Below are 22,522 nucleotides of genomic sequence, written 5' to 3'. Positions count from 1 at the left end.
GTTTTTTCTTTTTTTTCTTACTGCGTTCTTGTGTTCTGCAATGCGTACATTTATTCTCCTGTTCATTTGTTCTATGTATGTTGCAGAGCAGATTTTGCATGGTATTTCGTAAACTCCTTGGTTTTCTAGCTGGATTTTGTCTTTGGGGTTTCTTAAGATGTTGGCTATTTTTTGGTCAGTGTTGAAGGCTGTCTTGATATTGTGTTTGTGGAGAATTCTCATATATATATAATGTATGTAAATATTTGTAGATTTTATATATGAATGAACGATGCCTATTGGTGACAAAAGTGATTCCAGCATTATAACATTCTGAATGTTAATCAGAGTCAAACAAACTATGCTTTAAACAATTTCTTTCTATTCAAGAACATGGAAATAAAAAGTACTATGTATAACAGAAACAAAATACAGGAGAAACTTCTACATTTCTTCTTAAGGAGGTTGTGACTCAGTTAACTTTATTTAGATTGGCTAAATAGCCAACCTTGTACACACTAAGAATGTAAAACAGTATTTTCTACATCTTATTTTCTAGGTTATATATCACAAGTTTTTTAAACATTATTTATTGAATAAGCTACAGTTGGTTTTTTTCATGTAACAGCTTAAGCAAAATTTGAATGTAACCCTTTACAATTAAGTATTGTTGATGAACCCAGTCATTTTTTTACATAAAAAGAAATATTTATCTTATATATTTTTCTCTTTCTTGAAAAAAATATTCAAAACAGAAAAAACATATATATGACCGAAGAGTTAAATATTATGGTTAAAAGCCGGATGAAACTAAAATTAACACTTACTTGCAGGTTAACATGAATAAAACTACTGAGACACACTGATAAGATTCATATAGCCTTGCTATATCAATTGCTTAAGTATGGTTTACTAAATAAACCACAACGGACTGCATTAAAGATATGCTAAGCTAATTAGTTATGCTAATTTTAAGGGCTAATGTGATAAATGAAGCCAAACATTAATTTTCTTTCAATATTATACATTCTTGGCAGTTCAACTCTTTTTCTAGATGTCCAGAAGAGTAAGATAAGATAATATTATACTCAAATGTTATCCAGCCATGAAACATACTGGCTGATCTTTGAAGGACCTAAATGGTATCACAAAGTTGCAATAAATTTGAGAATGAAAAAGAACAACAAACAATACAATGACTTATTTGGAGGAAAGATGCAATATAATCGCCATAAGTAAATTTAAAACACAATGAATACTACCATATCATTCTTAATTAAGACATTCCTTGTTATGAGTAATGGGACAGGATATTTCAAATACCTAACAATTTTATTAGAGAATACATGAACTTATCATCTTAGCATACTCACTGTGAGATCTGCAACTATGAGATATTTTAGTGTGCTTAATTTGTATACTAAAAATAAAAACATACAATGATTTGTTTAAATTTTTGAAAGAGTACTTTTTACAATTTTACATAATTAATACAATATTCCACTGGCACAAATAGAGCTGTGTTTTTCCAAAACTCCTTGGTTTTCCAATAGTATTAGCTCTAGGTAAAAGTCTGAGATAATGATGTATGTGACTTGGTATATATTTAGTGTATATAGTTTATACATATATTTCATGGTAATTGTTCCACTTCAAGTATTTCTCAGATACACAAGTTTAAAGTTTATGGCTGATGGTTCTCAGCCAGCAGAAACTGGTATCAATTTCCCAAATTGTTACTTCCTTGCAAGAGTGTAGAAATTCAGTTTAATTTTTTTTCTTTTTCCATTTTAAATCTCAATAAATTTATGATAGCTTTATCTTTCTGGATAATTCACGCATCCATTTAATTATATTAAGCTTCTCAAAACATACTTAAATGGAAGGACTTTTATATGAACAAATTTACTTTCTCGTGCCTGATTCTACATGAATACAAACAAAAATAATTTGTTTGCTTGTATATCACCTTTATTGTTTTTACAAATAGCATAGCTGATAGATACTCCTTTCTCCTACTTTCCCCAAAACAACAACCCTGTAAGGTGAGTTGGGCTAAGAGTAACTGGCCCAAGTTCAGCTAATTAGCTTTCATGGTTAAGATGGGACTTGAACTCATGGTCTCCAGCTTTTCAGATTGGTACCTTTGCTACTAGACCAAATTGCCTCTTGGATTAAAAGTTTTGTGGAAAACAAACTTTTGGGAATGGTGACAATAATCTCTATAGAACAGCTGAGCAGCTTCTTACATTTAGCTATTCATGTCTGCCTACCAGATAAGAATACCTACCGCCACTGTATAAATGCAGCTAGAGAAGATAGGGAACAAGTTAATGAATCATAGAATTATTAAGGAATATTACTCAGATAAAGGGTATACCCAATAGAAGTAATGTCAGAAAAAGGAAGCCTCCGAGTGAAGGATGTTAAAAGATGTTAAGGATGTTAAAAAACAAAAACAAAAGATCTGCATACATACAAAATTAAAATATGAAAAGGAGATCAATGTAGCTGCTACAATATGATGGCAAAATGTAAGAAGTCAACAGAGGAATGCCAAAACAACTCTTAGTTCATCTCAGCTAAGGATAAGGTGACATAATTATGGGGGGAAAGGTTGAAGGGGCAGGAATGCAGTTTGAGATTTCTGGAAACATAATCAGGCCAAATATATTTATTCTGAATGAGACCAGATATATCCTATGCCAAACATTTATGTATTTTTAAGAAATATTGTTGAATGATTGCAGAAGACTAAATGTTCTATTCTTCAAAAAAGTGAAAACGGATCTAAGTAACTATAATCCAGTCAGTCTGACATCAGTACCTTGGATGAGTCTAGAGCAGGAGTTTTCAAATCTTTCCACTCTGTGGGAGCTTGTTAGTTTAAAAAAAAAGTTTCTGGGGCTTCTGATGAAGGGTAAATTGTTTAGTGAAAGAAAACTGTCTTTGTTCATGTCTCTCTTTATTTGCCTTTAGTCACTCATGGAAGCCATCAAGTTCCCATGGAATTCTAGGAACACAATTTGAAAAGCTCTGTTCAACAATAGCAGATCATAAACTGCCCTCTTTCTCCTCTATTTGCCTTTTATGTTACTGTTAATTTTATTTTGATGAGAACCAAATAATGATGCTGAAACAGTATACGTGAAAAATGCCTTGATTTTCATTCTAACCATATCATATTTCTAGATCCCAGAAACAGTACTTAAGAATATTAATTAATATTAACAATATGCTTAATATTCTTATTAATATCATCCTGCACAAATATTTTTCTACACTCTTAAGTTTGAGCAGTGGTTGTGTCACTATGACCTTTAGAGAACAAAGAACAGTACAGTTGGCAGGATTATAGCTTATCTGAAACATATTATCACAATACTTTATTACTTTTTCTTTGTGCATATTTGCCCTCTCTTTTTCATCTATGACAATATCAAGTTTGACTCCAAATGGCTATAGACGGAATATATGAGTAATGTTCCAAAAATATGTCCCAACATAACAACTAGAACACACTGAATTAATCAGGGTATGAGCCAGTAGAGTATTTTTGTCTTGGCAGCTAATATCCTACAGGCAAAGTCAAAGTAATAATCAGGTAATATAACCTGATGTTTCAGAAGATGAAAACAGTACATTTACGAGAACATTCAAACTTATTTGATAGATGTCATGAGTTTATTATAGCTTTAAAAGTTTATTTATTATCTATTGGTTGATGTGTAGATTTATAATTTTATTACTACTTTATCCTATATGGCATATGGCCTGCCTAGAAGTTACAATCCCATTACCCAAGACTAGTTTCTCTGAATTTTGTGGGATTTATTTGTATGCAAGACAGCTAGTATGGTATAGTGGTTAGGGCATCAGACTAGAAAGAAGGAAAACATGAATTCTAGTACCACTTTAAGCACAAAGCCAGCTGGATGACCTTAGGCAAAACACTTTCTCTCAGTCCTAGGAAGGAGGCAATGGCAAACCACATCTGAAAAATCTTGCCAAAAAACTGCAAGGACTTGTTCAGGCAACCTATGAGAATCTGGGGAAAAATTGTATGCAAGCACACTACAAAAAACTAAAAATACAATTGGTTGGCATAACAAAAGGTCATCATGGCTACCATTTTCAGCCATTGGGATTTCTGTACTCTCTGTTTAAAGTTTTGGAAGCTAAATCCAAAATAGCAGTGTCTAATGTAAAAAAAGGAAACTAAAAAGAAGAAAAGCATACATTTAAAATGCAATGATTTAAAGAGTATAATTTTTTGTACTTTAGATTGCTTGCATTAAAATGCATCTTATTATTTCCACAACCACAGGAATCAGTTGCAGCAGCTTCATTTCTTATATACACAGTTTGTCATAATACATGTAGAAATCAAAATAGTGCAATGCATGTTATCATTTGCTTCTCTTGTTCCAGCTGCTCGTATTTTGTTCCAGATGCTCATATCACAATAAGCATGTTTAGAATGGCAACTTTAAGATACTATATATAATCTTCAAAAAACTAGTTTCGGAACAGCTATTGTTTATGTTCATACTACATGTTTACTGTCAGTGCTAATTCATGGCTAGCTGAACCATGTTTCTCTCCAAGAATCCAACTGTCTGCATTTTCTGTACACATTGAACAATAAATTAAACACACTAGTTAGATTCACAAAATATCCTGAGCAACACATTCGCCAATTATATCTTAGCTCAATACAGTATGTTATGGGACAAACAGTTTGGTCCTAGTCCTGCCTTAGGCATGAAACCAGCTGGGTGACTTTGGGCCAGTCATTATCTCTCCGCCCTAGGAAGAAGGCAATGGCAAACCACTTCCAAAATCTATTGCCAAAAAAGCTGCATGGACTTGTCTATGAAGTCACCAGGAGTTAAGACTAACTTGAAGGTATGTCTGCTCACATACATACTATACTGCACATGCAAAAATCAGTATTTCAGATTAACTTGTTTTAGGTTACAGCATTTTTAATGCTTATTCTATTCAAGAATGCTAAATAGACCACAGACGAGAACTGGAATAAAAAATGGGAAATTCTAATTCTAAGTATCTCCTTAATAACTCTCTGACATCAGATTGAAAGAAAGCTTATGTATTTTCAGTTGAACCAATACTTTTAGCCTTTTAATATTCATATTTGACATCATAATATAGCAACTGGGATAAGACAAACAATCCAAAAAGAGAAATAGAAATTTTTGCCAATACCATTCTCTGCTTTGCAGGATTTTGTGTGACTCACCATCAATCCCATCACAACTATTCAGAGGAGGAGGGGGTCCTTTTCATTGCCTAGAAAAATGAGGCTTGGTGTGTCATTCCGTAGATAAAGTTACAATGCATGGTATATGTTGCTGATCTAGGACATGTGTTCTGAGTCTGTACAATCTGGGAGTGTTTTACCACTAAGAACAACATGGTCAAACAGAATCTAAATTAAGAACAAAAGCATTTCTCAGTCTTGGGCTCAACTGAAAACAAACACTTTTGTGTTTTTAGCTAGCATAACAAAGACAACACATTGCTTCCTGAAGCTACCAAGCAACCTTGTTTATAGTCATTCTCTCATTTGTTTTTGTATCAAATACAGACTGTTTTCATTCATGGTAGCCAGTCAGTAGAATCAAGCATAAGTTAATAGTTGGCATACTACTGATAAGTAAATGTATTGTTGCAATGGAAGTATTTTTTTCCCTTTACTATTCTAACTACTGAATGGATTCACAGCAATAAGCCATGATGTTGACTTTTACTTTGAATATTATGTCATCTTTTTAAAATTCAGTCTATGAATTTGGCTGGTGTGTTCAACAAATCATAGTTTCAAATCTCCTGAGTTAGTATGATGAATAGTTCAGCCAAAGGTTGGGTTCTTAAAGATCACCTAGTCCAATCCCTTACAACATGAAGAATCTGCTTTAAAACCTAGTAACATACAATCCGCTCTTTTTTATGGTACAAAAAATACAATCAGAAAGTTCTTTCTAATATGTCACTGAAATTCTTTTGATGGTATCAGTTGGCTTTTAAATATCTTCTCTGTGGAACTACATCCATTTCCTTTAACACTGCTGCATAGAATTTGCTTGCCAAACCCAATCTGTCAATTTTTCTTTGAACATGTTCCTAATTGCCAAAAAGCATTGCTCAATTATGCAGACTACTCCAAGTGAAGCTTGATCAAAGTGAAATAAAATTACAATATCATTTCTCATGATCAGGACATTATACTTTTGTTGATACAGCTAAGAGCTGCATTTGCCTAAATCAGACTTAACAGTTACTAAAATCCTGAGTTCTTTTTCTTACATATTAGTGAAATATTAGTGTCTATAGAGATTTTCAGTCATCCAGATCATGGTTGTCCCAAAGGTGTTTTTTTCAAAACAAAACTGGACTTTGTTTTTCTTTGAAGATGTTTCCCTTCCCATCCAAGAAGCTTCTTCAATTCTGTCTGAATGCTGGAGGATGGAAGGATTTAGATATTACATATTAGTGCTTTTCACACAGTGCTATCATTTTTGCTTCCATTATTTCAGGTTTTTAGCCAAGATATGTACTGTTTGAGGTTGAACAGCAGATAGTGCCATGCCCATTGCATATACAACGGAATGGCAGTTGAATTATTTTTCGATATGGTAACAGAAGGGCATTCTTCACTGTACAGGATGATGACAGAAAATAGGTTTTTGGTATATTTTCCATCTTAAATATTTTGAAAATATTTTCTTTCGGACTATGAAAGAGCTAAGCAAATTAATTAGCTGACTATATACCGCATTTGAAAATAATGGGGAAAATTAAAAGCACTTAGTTACAATAATGACTGATTTAATCTGGATCTAACTCAGTCTTTGGCTTTATAAAACCAATTGTGTAATTTTTTGCTAACCATGATTTATTAGCTAGCAATAGCACTCAGGCTTATATACCACTTTACAGTGCTTTTATAGCCCTCTCTAAGCGGTTTAGCATATTGCCCCCAACAATCTGGGTTCTCATTTTACCAACCTCGGAAGGATGGAAGGCTGAGTCAACCTTACTGCACAACAAATGTCTGGTTTCATTGCTGCTATGCCATAAACAATGGTTTAAAAATCATACTAGTGACATTCCCATGATGCATTAAATACAAACAACCCAAATGGGTTTGGTATGCTGCAGCAACCCAGACAGCAGATATAACTAAATTAGCATATTACTAGTTTTATTTAACTGAGCTAAATAACATGCTTATGTTAATTACTTAATTACATGAAGATAGGTGGCAAGCTAGAAAGGAAGGAAAACATGACACGCATACACAGTGCTTCAGGACCTGGTTTTCAGGTACTATATTGAAAGTCAAAAACTCTCTGGCTGGTAATGGCAGAAAAACACCAATTCCTCAGCATTTCCTTTTAGTAAGAGAGCACATCATCTCTGGCACTGACTAGACCCAAGCTCTATAAAATGCAGAGCTTCTCTGGCAGGGATTCATGTTCTCACATGTCCACAGTTGGCACAAGATGAAGGAAAAAGGATTCTAGTAGAGAGAGGAAGGAAAGGAACTTAACTCAAGAGAGAAAATAATTAAAAGTTTCAAAATTGCTCTATGAAGAGTAAGCCCTCAATTAGAGATGGAATATATAAACCGCTTCACTGAAAAGGCCAAGTTTCATCAAAGGAACCAAGAATTCAAGGCTGAGAAACAGAATCAAACATGGTGTAGCTAACAATGTGAACTTTGAGTCAGAAAGTTCCTGGATGAATAGCCCCAAAAATTCACAAACAGGCCCCAGGAAAATCATTATACCTGAACTCTGGCATCTAAAATGTGATTACAATAGAAGATAATATGTTAGCGCAGGACTGAATAACTATCACATTTTCTGGAGTCCTTGGTGCCTTCTGAGCAGATGTGGTATTCAGCAGGTTCTGACCAGTTCTGGAGAACTGGTAGCGGAAATTTTGAGTAGTTTGGAGAACAAGTAAATACCACCTCTGACTGGCCCTGCCCCCAGCTATTCTCTGCCTCCCAAGTCCCAGCGGATGGAGAAGAAATAGGGATTTTGCAGTAACCTTCCCCTGGAATGGGGAGGGAATGGAGATTTTACAGTATCCTTCCTCTGCCACGCCACCAAGCCATGCCACACCCACCAAGCCATGCCACACCCACTAAGCCATGCCCACAGAACCGGTAGTAAAAAAAATTGAATCCCACCACTGCCTCTGACTTTAGTGATTACTTAACTGATGATGTTATCTAATCCAGTAATGAAATGTTTGCAAGCAAGCAACCTAGCTCAGAGCACCAAGCACTCCAGAAAATGTGATAATTGTTGGCCTAATTTACAGTGCTGTTGTAAGTAATACAGGTAGTCCTTGACTTACAACCACAATTGAGACCAGAATTTCAATTGCTAAGCAAGTTGATTGTTAATTGAGTCATGCCCAATGTTATGACTTTTGCCACATTTGGTAAGGAAATCACTTACCAAACTGAATCACATGCTCATTAAGTGAATCTGACCTCCCCCATCAGAAGCCAGCTGGAAAGGTTGCAAATAGAGTTCACATGTCTCTGGGATATTGCAACTGTTGTAAATACATGCTGGTTGCAAAGTGCCCAAATTTTGATCATATGACTGTGGAAATGCTGCAATGGTTAGAAGTGTGAGAACAAGTTCTTATAACTTTGAACATTCACTAAAAGAATGGATGTACATCAATTGGGTGTACTTATATTTAAATTGTATTTTACAACTGCACTTGTACTTAAATTATATTTCACAAAAACTGAGCACATTTTGCAAAAACTGAGCAACATTTTAGAAGTTATTTCACTATCTAATTTCTATATTGGTAACATCCTTAACTTCAGCAATTAGTTTTGACTCCCTACATATCAATACTTCCTGTTTAAATCATTGCAAATTAACTGTTTTTATTTCAAATAAACCTGATTTTCCTTCTGCAAGGAAGTTGATGGGGCAAGCGGTTCTGTTTGTGGAAACAGCGGCTGGGGAAGAAAGGTTGTTATATTATTCCTTATTAAACAAAGCAACTGATATTGCAACTTCTCATTACCAATGAAAAGTAATTTTTGAACCGTCAACTTCTACAAATATATTGAACATAAATGTTGTGGTGAGTAAAGAAAAGATATGCACAGAAATATGTTTTGTTGTACTAATTAAATGCCATATAGAAAGTATTGCGAACATGGAATATTCATTACAACACAGCAGAAGGGATTTTGGGAGCACCCATTTAACTTGCATGACTTTTGTGTGCATGTGACAAAGTGTGTTTATAAGATAGTTTACTCATCCCCAAAAGGAAGCTGAGTTAAGCATCTCTTCAAAGAACACCTGATATGACAGCCCTGGGCAACAAACAGTCTGAATAAGATTAACTTGATTTGGTTTGATTTGGTTACCTATAGTCTCACAGCCAAATAATATTAGCAAGACCTTGAGAAATACAATAAAGCACCTGGAGGAGGGTTGCTATTCTCTTTAAAGAATGCTGTTTGAACAACTGTAAGTCAATGCCAAAAAACATTCAAAGGTGTTTTTCCAAACCTTGCTTACTTTCACTAGATTCACAGGAAACAAAGAATGATTCAACAACTTAAAAAAAATAGTACTCCCCCACTTGAGCCTCCAAGATATAAAGTACAATGTTAACATTACAAGACACTCTAAATGGCATAGAGGCAATTTAATGACTAAGATTTCCCTTTCTCAACAGAGATTCAATTTTGAAATATTAGATTTTAAGTTCCACATACAACAGAAATGTTAAGATTAAAACTAAACTTTTTTCTATTTATTTCTCTTAATATTAGTCAACTATGTACATTTTATAGTTGAAGTTGTTTGCAGAATAATTTATTAATAAGGCAATCTTTATTTTATGGTTTTCTAATTGTTTTACCTGTGAAGACCAAAGTGACATGCGAAATATTGATTTGGCTTTAACTTTTTGTTGAGACAGAGAACTCAAAATGATGTTGATCCACTCAAAAACCCACTACCACTTCTAGGTGACTGTTAATCTAAATGTCTATACTATAGGCAACAAAACCTAGTAAAAGGCATTAGAATGACTAATGGCCCGGTATCCCAACCATCTATTCAACTGACAGCTAGATGGCTGGGGTGTACGAAAAAATTAGCCATCTTCATTCCAATTCTGTTTCTAATTCACTCCCCAACACTCAAGAAGAGAAGGAAATTGAATAATAATGATGATGGTGCCTAGCATTTCCTATTTTAGCAGGTCCTCTTCAGACATCTCTATGTCCAAAGGCCAGAAGAGCATCTTAAGCTTGTTTGTATGATACAAACTGTCTGCTACATCCTAATTCAGGTAGAATACATAACTACTGAGATAATTTTGAAAATTTTGTACATTCCTGAGACAAAATAACTAGGGTTCACAGAAGACAACAACCCAATTAAATAAGTGCAGTTACACAGAGTAGACATTAGGAGGAGGGGGATGGATGAACATGATAAAGTATTTAGTTATTAAGCATTTTTATAGATATTTTATAATAGTAAATGAAATTTCCTGCAGTGACTAGATTGCCACATTGTATTAAGCCATAATTTGCTGGTCTATGATTTACTAATTAAACCCCAATTGGTGGGCTCCCACATTGCACCAAGACATATTATATTGCACTTCATTTAATTTAGGGTTATGTGAACCCAGGAAACAGGTGTCAGGTAGATCTTACAACTGTGCCAAGGTTCAACAAACTATGGCTTATCAATATGTGAATCAGGCCACTTCCTCAGAAGCACCACTGTCCAGAGGACCAGGTGATAAACCACTCCTTTAGGATGTTATTGTAACATAGCCTTTCTTTCTTTCTTTCCTCCCTCTTTCTTCCTCTTTTTTTCTCTTTTGTGTTCCAACCATCTCATCTAGGGGCGACTCTTGGCAGCTTACCAACATTAAAACCAGTAACCATTAAAAGGATAAAGAAATAAAGAATGGCAATTTATCATTAAAAGATGGAGAAGGGAGAATGGAGCACAAAGTACATGGGGACAGGTGTGTGTGTGTGTGGGGGGGTGTCTTCTTTAATCCTAGGGCCACATCCAGAATGATATTATTGCAATAGTCCAACACTGGAAGTTTTTAAGATGTTGGATAGCCATTTGAAGTGGCGTAGGGTTTCCTGCCTAAGCAGGAGGTTGGACTAGAAGACCTCCAAGTTCCCTTCCAACTCTGTTATTCTAAATTTCAATATAAGAAAATATTTATAACTTCAAATGGTTATATTCCAGTTTCCTCTTCACAGCACAATTTAGTCCCTAGCTCCGACACCGAGCAAGTACTTCCATTGACACGTTTGATCCTGCCAGTCCCCTTAAAAGATGATATCTCCACCTCGGTTGGCAGAGGAAGATACCGACCGGGCAAGTAGGCTGACAAGCCGACAGCCCCAACCCCACCCACTCAAGCCAGCAAACGGCGAGGTCATTGTACTCTGCGCCGCAGGGGAAACAGGCTCCGCCGTAGGCACATCATCCCAGGCAAGAAAGGACCGAGGGAGCCCAAAATCAATACTTCCTCCCTCCCTCCCGGGAAGGCAACCTTCGCCCTATGGCGAGAACGGAGAAGCTATTTGCATCTCCATCACTTCTCCCCACCCCCCCCATGCGCTCCTCCTTCCCCCTCCTTCATCCACACCTCCTCCGTCTCCTCTTCCCACCGCGCCCGCTGGAACCTCACCCAGATACTCGAGCCCCGGCTGAGAGAGGCGATCCGCGTTCAGCATCCCTTCCACCGTCTTACTCTCGGCCGCCGGGCCGTTTCTAGGACACCAGACGCTGCCGCGAGGAAAATAACTTCCGGACAGAAACAAGACCCGGCCGTCGGAATCCCGGAGGAAGAGGATCTTGGTTGCACCAGGAATTGTCTTTCTTCTCCCAGGCTCTTGCTCGGTTTCCCTTGGGTCGGGTAGAGCCGGCTGCTTTGTAAAATACTCTCTCTCTCTCTCTCTCTCTCTCTCTCTCTCTCTCTCTCTCTCTCTCTCTCTCTCTCTCTCTCTCTCTCTCTCTCTCTCTTTTTGAGATTTGTTTTTGCTTTTGCATAGGGTTCATTTTCACAGCCGAAGGTGCTTCAGTAGAAGAAGGTTTATTGATGAAATTGTTGATGCTCTGAGTATAAGCATGCACAAAATGCGCTTTCCTCGATGAACATTTGCTTTGTAACGACCTTAATTCTCCCGCCGAGATGACCCGTAGTGGTTTTATTCCAAAGAGGAGGATGCACTCTCCTTAAAATCCCAGCTCTGCAATGTTTTAAGTTATAGTATTTGATTGGTGAAATTGTTGATGCTCTGAGTATAAGCACGCACAAGATGCCCTTGAACCACAATCTAGCCAATCTTATTTTACCTTATGTTTTGTGGACTCAATTTATGTAGCTAGTTCATGGTTCAGTGTGTGTCCCAAGACTGCCCTTATTTTATCAGAAAATAGGCAAAAAATAGATTGGAGTCTTCCAACAGACAGTCTCCAATTTGGGGGAGTTCCAAAACGTTTATCAGCACTGAACACAAAAATAATATTTTTCCTCTTCATTTAACTAGCCTTAGTAATGGAAGAAAACTTGTAGAACAGAAAACCCGGAATAGATGTATGCATACAGGACTATGAATTCAGTTCTATTGCTCAGAAATACCCATATTTTTTAATATCAAAAGTATAGATAGTCCTCAACTTATGACCAAATTGAGACTAAAATTTCCATGGTAAGTCATGTCCAGTTGGATCCTATTTTATGACAATTTTACAGTGGTTGTTAAACAAATCATGTAGTTATTAAGCTAATCCAATTTCCCTAATGGATTTTTTTTCCTAGGAATCAGCAAATAAGTCACTAATTGTGATCACATGACTGCAGGATGCAGTAGGGCAGTTTTAAGTGCAAGTAGAATTATAAATCACTTTTTCCAAGGCCATCTCAACTATGAACCATCATTAAACAAACATTCATAAGTCAAGGACTACTTATATCTTATACACACTAATATTTCATTTCCAGCTAATATTGGCACCAGAATGCCATGGGAATACCAATATTCCTTCTTTGACGCATAACATTGATCATATCTTGTCATCAGTCCATGATATAAACAATATTATGCTCTTCCAGGTTTTTCTGCATGTCAAAAAAAACCACCACCACAGCAACAAGATAATAATAAAATAAATACTTAACCACCCTTCAACAAAGAATGGAATCAAGATAGCAGCTTAGAGTATGAGATGAGGTATGGAAAGATGATTAAGATTAGCAACAGCTTAAGTTGATGGTCAGCAAGATATACCAGATATCAACTGATTTTATATTGACCAATCTTTGTCTGAAAACTATAAATACCCTATGAGGATCATATTTTGGGTAAGCAAGGTCCTGTAAATGCAGAATGGAGGCCATAGTCCAGAAAGCCCATCTTAATTATTTTATTGCCAGAGAAGAGCTATAGCATGTTAAACCATTGAGGAAAAGCCCAAAGCTGGTATTTGGCACCTGGTTCTAATTGTTGGAGCTCTGGATTCTAGTAAAATACAAAGTAGATACCAGAAAACTGACATATTCTTCCCCTCTGCTGACTCATCCCGAAAAATGTTGACTTTGTACGTTAGTCATGCCTTGTTTCACCATTATGGCAGTTTTATTGATACGCTAAGTTTGCACCAGGCAAAAAAAAAAATTAAAACCTTGCACATTATGTCTAAGCATAGACTCTTCCAATCTAGAAACTGCCGAGAAGTTGGACTTCAACTCCTGGAATTCTCAGAAGCCCATACATCTCGAGGGGAGAAAGCTAACAATGTAATATGCAAACCCAACTCTCCATTATATAATCAAAAACTTTATTTCTCTATTTGTATTTTCAAGAGTATCACCCAGATCTGTCAACAATATAATTGTAGCAACTTCATCATATTAAGCAATAATGTGGCTGGTTGGCTTTGGCTTGGCATGTTTTACGTACCCATCCAATTAAGGCTTTTCCAACAGATCATGGATTAAATAATTCATGGATTATAACAATTTATGAATCCAGGCTTCATTTCATGCCATGATTATCAGGAACCGTTTGGAAATTTACCATAACAATGATGAATTATCTCTGACTATATAATGATATTAGACAGGGCTGGTGTGCTCCAAGTTCTGTCTATTAAACAGTGTCACTTAAGGAGATCCAGGAGACATGCCTCCTCTATCACTGTGCTAACCTGTGGAGTAACATTCCCCAGAGATTTGAATGCCCCCAATTCTGCTGGTCTTTAGAAAAACTCTGAAGACCTGGTTTCCAGTATCTAAGAATTGGCCTGGGATACCACATGAGCCTAACTTAAAATAGTGTTTGTGAGTTTTTGTACCCAATACATATGATGGTGTTTTTCTTGTAATCATTGTGTATGTATTTGTTTTTAAACCTGTTAGTAGTCCAGAATGAGTTGTTGAGCAGCTAAGGAATCAGAACAGGGAAAAAAATCAGTTGATTTATTGTAAGTTTTGTTATTTTGCACAAGCAGAATATAAAATAGAAAATCATTTTAATGGTTTGTCTTTCCATTTTACCTCTTTCATCTCATTGCTTTTATTGGAAGCTAGATAATCCTAGTTCCATGGCTCTAGGTGTCCTAACCTTTTTCTTGTTCCAAGGAAATGTCTGAGAAAATAGAAAAAGTTTGGATTCCTCCAATCCTAGCTTCTCCTGGAAAATTATTGAACATCATTTTTGGAACATCCCTAATATCAATGTTGTTCTGACTGAAGAGCGCCAGATATAGACTTGTGCCGTTTTTGAGCCTTGTTACGTATCTACTTTATAGTGTACTTTTGTGTAAATGAGAATGCGGTTGCCATGTTTATAGTTTAATGACTTGTATGAAGCAGTTGAATTAATTTAGAGTTTAATTTGGATTATTAATTGAATTAATTTGGATTTAAGTTCTCCCTGTTGTTAAGACAGCTCAGCAAGACTTCATCTCTCAGTGCTGGAGCAGGTAGAGGCAATTCTTTTCCTTGTGCAGCAAGAGATTGGAAATAATTTCCCTCCCTGCTTCACATGACAAAGCCATTCCTTTTTCCACAGGAACAAAAAGAGTAGGAAACCTTGCTTCCATTCTGTCCCTGAGGAGAAAAATATATTCGGAGGATGAATAGGGCTTTTTCTTCTGAAAGGCATCAGGCCCACTAAGGTGAAAGAAAAGAACAATTCTCGGTTAGATGACTTCCTTCCAGATATTGCTGGAATATTGATACCTCAATATTGATTGAGCAAAGTAGGTCTGCATGAAGCTATAATTCAGTGAGGTATAGAAGAATGTGTATTTTTCACCCCAGAAAATATGATGCATGTGAAGAGAAATGATTTTGCCTCAAACACTGTCCAGTCTAACATTTGATACAGGAAACATTTTAGGGGAGGGTACTAGAAGCCAGAAAAACAAAGAAACAGTGCCTTGTTCTGGTCCTTAAATATAATTAGAGTTGCTGGATACTGTTATCTGGTTGTTTTCTTTTGCCATGAAATGGGCTACTTAGTTATGCTTGCTATGTTAGATCAAGGTTTAATAATTTCATTTTATATTTCACTCTGGATTTCCCCCCCCCCAAGTTTATTTTTTGCTTTTATGGCAGTTCCCCCCCCCCCCCCTCTTCTAAGGCCAGCTAAAGGATAAGGTCTTCCTTTAGGAATGAAAGCCCATTTGTGGCTGTAATAATGATAAGTTTCAGCACTACTGGCGCCTGACTGTTAATGACTCAAAAGAGAACTGAATAAAAACAAGATGTTGCTTCTGGAGTCCTTCATACACTTTTCTCTGCTTATTGTCACTTCCCCAGTAGTCTGACAAAGGTGGACATCCTTACAAATCCACTGCAGATATCACCAGTTCTTCTTCAAGTGAGATGTTATCAGAGTTTATTTAATTTTCATTTGGTTGTTAGTTTTAGAGCGATGACTCTCAGATATAGAGAAAACATCAATCCAGATAATATTTATTTTGCTTTTGTGGGCATATGTCCTGACATATCAGGGAAAGGATGGAATTACCTACATTGCCATTTTATATAAAGAAGCAAATCTAACCAAGGTAAGCAATGATTACAACTGTGGGGTGCTTTAGATCTGATTCCAAAAAGGTGCTTTACATCTCCTCTTCATACTCTGAAGCACCTTTTAGATCAGAGTAAACTCATGAAATTCCTGTATTTGTTGGCTTTCTGCCCGCAGCCAGTCAATAATACGTAGCTGCTGTCCTAAAGAAGATGAAGGCTTTTTCACTCTTTGATGCAGTCAGTTTGATACCCTATATGGAACAGAATCAGTGAGGCAATTGCATTGGACAACATAACCAAAGCCACATAATCAATATGCTCAGAAATTCCAAATGGCTACCACAGTACATTGTACTGGAATTGTGATTAGGCACAACTCTCTCCCTCCTCCACTGCTGCCACTCCTGTTGCCTCTTTTTTTCTGCAATAGGCAGAAAGGCCTCATAATGAAGCAAGATCCTCAATAACGCAATATCCATATCCTATTAAGCCATTGCTTATATTAATATTAATGGTTGCAGGAACTGGGTATGTCTAGTTTAATGAAAAGAAGGACTAGGGGAGACATGATAGCAGTGTTCCAATATCTCAGGGGTTGCCACAAAGAAGAGGGAGTCAAACTATTCTCCAAAGCACCTGAGGGCAGAACAAGAAGCAATGGGTGAAAACTAATCAAGGATAGAAGCAACCTACAAGAAATTTCCTGACAGTCAGTACAATTAATCAGTGGAAGATCTTGCCTCCAGAAGTTATGACTGCTCCAACATTGGAAGTTATTAAGAAGAGATTGGAAAACCATTTGTCTGAAATGGTATAGGATTTCCTTTTTTTCTTTTGAAGACGTTCGCTTCTCATTCAAGAAGCTTTTCCAGCTCTGACATTCCATTCCCCACTATCCTGTCAGAATTAAAGAAGCTTTGTGGATGAGAAGCAAAATGTCTTCAAAAGAAAAAACAAGAAAGTCCAGTTGCCTCCTGAAAAAGCACCTTTGGGACAATTTAACATCATGCAAGTATTCCAAGGGAAATGTTATTTGAACACTTCATGTGGCTCCCAGCACTTTCCAGAGATTAAAGCATCTGATCTGCCCAATTCTTTAGCAAAAATTACTGTATAGTAGCCATGAAAGCACATTATAGGAAACAAGTCATAAACCTCGGGCATAAATGCTAAATATTTTTCAAAACACCAGTAAAGCCTTCATTTAAAAAAAACAGTTTAGAACACCGTTTTTGATATATGAAGTGATGACACTTGCATGTATTACCTCAAATATCAAAAATAGTGAATAGAGAAGGCTGCTCTGACATCCACTCAATTTCATATTTGATATAAGCTTATTGTAAAACAAGGGCTATAGAATTTAATGATGCTTATTAAATTGAAAGTTTGTATAGCATTAAAATCCTAGAGCACAATTTTATACCTTGTGATATATATATACTAGTGATAACTCCACTGTCAGACATACATCAGTGGAACTTCCCCAATCTGTTGGCACAATGTCATATTAACATATGTCTTCTACTTGATAGATTTATTGACATATTGGCAAAATGCTAAGGATAAGATAGGATGGGAGGAGTAGGGAAATATCAAATCCTACAATTCAAGGATTGAGAACATAATATTCTCCACATATTAGGACTAGGCCTTTCACAGTCTCTTGTAACTTTCCTTCCTTTGTTGTCTAAATTTGAAGCTCAAAACTGATGACAGCCAATATAAAGAGTATTCAGTGAAGCAGGAAAATAATAAATATATAAATGTGAAACTGTGAAACATGGCCAAAAAGGAAGCTGAGAATAGCCTGGGAGTCTTTGAAATATAATTTTTAAAGATAACTTTGAGAATCCTTGGAATTGCAAAAGATAAGCCTCTGAGATGTACAGGAGAAACAATAAAACTGGAATATTTGGGTCATGTATTCAGAGGCAATTCTGTATCTTGGACCTTGCTAGAAGGAAGAGTGAAAGGGAAAAAAAGTAAGGAACAACACAAATAACAAAAAAATATAAAAAAGGAGTAGTAATATGAAAACTGATAATGTTACCTAGTTGGTTAATGAAATATCAGCAAGAACATAACTAAGCTCAGCATCAAGAACTCACTGTTCCACCCGAAGTTACAGACATTATCTTATATTGCAATTTCCACAATTGGGCTTATCGAAATTAGGAAGATTGTACAGGAATGGCACAAAGGCAGATAGAAACAGAAGACTCTTGAATGAAACTATAGAATGATATTGAATTATTAAAGCAGAGCTAGTCTGAGACATTGCTATCCTTTGCTTTAAATTTTGTAGTGATCAATTTTCTTCCTTAATTTTAGAATAAGTGGCTTATAAAGCTTGAATGCATTGTTTGTATTACTGCATGTTCATCATATAAAAGGAAACTTTAAAATATACATGAGCCTTTAAAATATACATGAGCATAGATGATCAGATGTCTCACTGCCTATCTATCTATGCTTATGATAGTTTATTGTTTACCATGAATTTCATATTTTGATTCTGCCACTGAAGCAAACTAATAAAATTATCTCACTTTTGATTTAGTTAAGGCAATGTACCTTTTTAAATCATATTATCTATGTCATATATGATCAGACGTAAGAGGTATATCTTTGTTTTCTGTATTATAAAGCCTTATTTCACCATCTTTTTCCCAGGTCTGTAAACCAGAAACTGTACTAAGGAAAGATGCGGCAAAAAAATAGCAATAGCAGTAGACTTATATACCGCTTCATAGGCCTTTCAGGCCTCTCTAAGCGGTTTACAGAGAGTCAGCATATTGCCCCCAACAATCTGGGTCCTCATTTTACCCACCTCGGAAGGATGGAAGGCTGAGTCAACCCTGAGCCGGTGAGATTTGAACCGCTGACCTGCTGATCTAGCAGTAGCCTGCAGTGCTGCATTTAACCACTGCGCCACCTTGGCTCTTGAAATGAACGAACATATCACAATATTACAAACAAACATGGTAATATTAAAAATCAATTTTCAGCAATGCTGGACAAAAAAAATTGATCACTACAAAATTTATCATAAAGAACGGTTAGATAGGAATAGTAAGTTGAAAGATAAAAAAATAGAAATGTGCATTTAATGTTAACAGTCTATCCATAACAGACTTCCATCATCTTGGATTTAGAATAAAATGCCAGCTTCCTCCTAAGGCTTTTGGCTGAAAAAATCTGGAATATGTAGCTCCAAAACATCTGGACAGACCAAATCACCATTTGCAGCTTCCAAATCTGTAGTACGTTTGCAGCAAAATGAAACAATATGAAGGTTTTTAAATGCATGCCTCCTAGGGTGACAGTTGCTGGGATTTGGATATTCTACCCTTTTGACCCTGCTCTGTCATGCTCGCTAAGAGTGAAATAATATTCCAGAAGAACCATAATTAAGGTTCTGGTCTCTTGAGCCAATTGAGCCTTGGTATACCTAACAATTAATGTTTGTTGTACCCATGCTAACCACAGTATTCTAAATTGGGCCTGTTTTTTTATTTTTTTTTAACTTTTAACTTTTGTGGTTCCTTAAGGAAATTTTGGTTAGTGCACATTGCAGCCTTAGTGACTCAAAACAGGGAAACTAAATAATATTGCAAATATATTTAACAAGTTGATGTTCAAAGAATTCATGTGCTTTAAATAAAACTTTAAATATAAAATCAACTATGTTAGAACCATGGAAACAATAGATATAAGTATGTTGTATAATATCAAGTTCTTATATTTTTATTTTTTTATTTTTGTTGTTGATTATATTGTATGAATAAGAAAAAAATGGACATAATTAGGATATACGTATAACATCATGTATATTTTAAAAAGTGCTGATACAACCAGTATATCGCTGTTGCAAAGTTGAAATTGTGATGTTAAAATGAAAAAAAAGTACAATAAAAATATTTTTAAAAAACAACAAATTATTTAACAAGTTGAATATCCTGTAACAAAATAGATAAGGGATAATATGAAAAAGAAAATCAAATAAGATGAGAAAAAGGAGGACGTCTATTCTGTAAAATGTGTTTTTTATGGAAACATTATCATATTCCAAATGTCTTCAATTCTTCCTGTTTATTATTATTCACTTCATCTCCACAACTTAGAAGAGCATAGCAGGGCAATACTAACTTTATCAGTCCTCAGAAAAATTCTAGACATACAAATAGTTGATGTATACCACAATATCATAACTGCCACCAATCATTAAATCTTTCACCCACAGGTTTGCGACTATTTTGCCATGAACTCTTGCATTTTTTTATGACTGATCTTCCTTTTTTCCCTGCCATCGCTCATAAGACAGCCATGAAAGGAATTTGAATTCCAAACCGTTAGACAAATGTAGTGTAGATACATGGCTTGTAGAAGGGGACCAGCAAGTTATTTTTACTTTTGTGGATACCTACTAGGATTAGAGATCAACCCTTAGCTACTGGTCAGCTTGAAGGCAGCTGCTGCAAACTATGGACTTGCAAAACATAGACACACCTATGTTTATGATCAAGATTACAGTGTTACTAATATCCACCAGTGTTTAAATACAGTAAAATAACTTGGAAGCATACTAAATTAATAAAATGTGTGTTGGCATAGTTTAATGCATATATAATGGCAAACAGAAATGTTTTATATGTTTAAAAAGTGTGTCCTGATTTGAGGGAGATGAATTAAATCCAGAATCCTTTCTAAATATGTGTGCAGACAACTTAAGATTCCCAGTCTTTGAATGATTTCTAAACTTAGCAAAAAATTTGACGGGGAAAATAAAAAATGAACTGCTGGACTATGCTCATACATTAATCTGTATTCTATCTAAGTCTGATGATGTTTGAAAATTACTGTCTTCAAAGATGACAGAACCTTGATTTATTTTCTAGTAAGAGCAGCTAAAACAAGTGGCCTTGACAACATTCTATTATAACAACTGTAATTCATTTATTAAGCACATGTTTGCCTTCAGAAGTCTCTGATTCAAACCTTGAGTTTAATCTCTATATAGGGAAAGGCTTCCCTATATTACAGAAGCATCGTTGGTTGGGAGATGACTGCATGAATCCTAAGACAGAGATAGAGTAGTCATATTTTCCTAGTGCAACGTGTAAACCCAAGAAATAATTGACTGGAAAACTCATTGAAGATATGTGTTTTGGTCAGATCTTGCCATTATCATCTGATGAAGACTAATTCATTCTTTTTCCTTCAAAATGGAAAAAGAAGGGCTACCTTAACTTATGCTTTTAGTCAATCATCCATTTGGGTTTGAAAAATTAGAGGATTCAGGACCAGTTCTGGGGGGAAACACCTCTATATTTAGAATTCTTCTAAAGATTGGGCTGGAGAGTGGTCAAAAATTCTCTAATATTAATGATTTTGAAAACATGTTTGAGTACTTTATATTATACTGAATGTTCAGTCTAACCACCTTGCTGAGGTTTAATTTTAATTCATCCCTTTTCTGCATAAATGAAATGTCCAGAATCATCTGTGCAATAATACTTTCAACTACTAATTTCATTTATATCTATCATTCTTTTGTTTATGAGTTTAAGTGGCTTCTAAGTAGTCCCATAAAATTACCATATAAAAAGGAAGAAATACAATCAGTAACATATTAAAAAAAATCAAAAGAACATAAACAATAATGAGGCCTAAGACATTCCATATGCCTCTGTGAAGAGTCGTGTTTTCTAAAGCATGGGAGTAGTAGGCCACATTCGTGGGGGTTGGTGGTTCCAGAGATAGGGGGCCATCACTGAGAAGATTTGAGAGTAAGGTCCCTTTAGGTGGTCTTCCCTCAAATTTGGGAGCAACTTGCTCTCATCACTACATTTAATTGGGCAGACAGAGTCTATCTAGAGAAAGTGATCTCTGATATGCATTTATGCTCCTTAAAAAGATAATTAGAATGTTCTTATCATCTATATCTGTGATGGCGAAACTATGGCAGGTGTGCCACAGGTTAGGGCACACGAGGCGTTGCCCTGCTCCAGCGCATATGCATGTGCTAGCCAACTGACTTCAGCCTTCTTTTAAGGCTGTTTTTCACCCTCCAGAGACTTTCTTGAAGGCTCTGGAGGGTGAAAAACGGTCCTACAAGCAAACCAGAAGTCCATTCCCAAACTGCCAATTTGCCCATAGGGACGGTTTTTCGCATTCAGGGAAGCTTCTGAAGCCTCTGGAGGGCCTACGGGGGGGGTGGGGGTTCAGGGGAGGTTGTTTTCATTTCCCCAGGCTCCTAGAAAGCCTCTAGAGCCTGGGGAGGGCAAAAAAAGCGCGCCAAAAGCAGGGAGGAGCACTGGGGTGGCACACTGGGATTGTGTGCACATGTACGCTGGGGTCGCATGTGCATGCACACTGGGGTCACGTGCATAGCCTTATGGGTGTGAGCATGCCTGCACATGATCCCCCT

This window comes from Thamnophis elegans, chromosome 1, assembly GCF_009769535.1.
Source record: "Thamnophis elegans isolate rThaEle1 chromosome 1, rThaEle1.pri, whole genome shotgun sequence".
Taxonomy (NCBI): Eukaryota; Metazoa; Chordata; class Lepidosauria; order Squamata; family Colubridae; genus Thamnophis; species Thamnophis elegans.
This window is presented reverse-complemented; position numbering follows the sequence as displayed.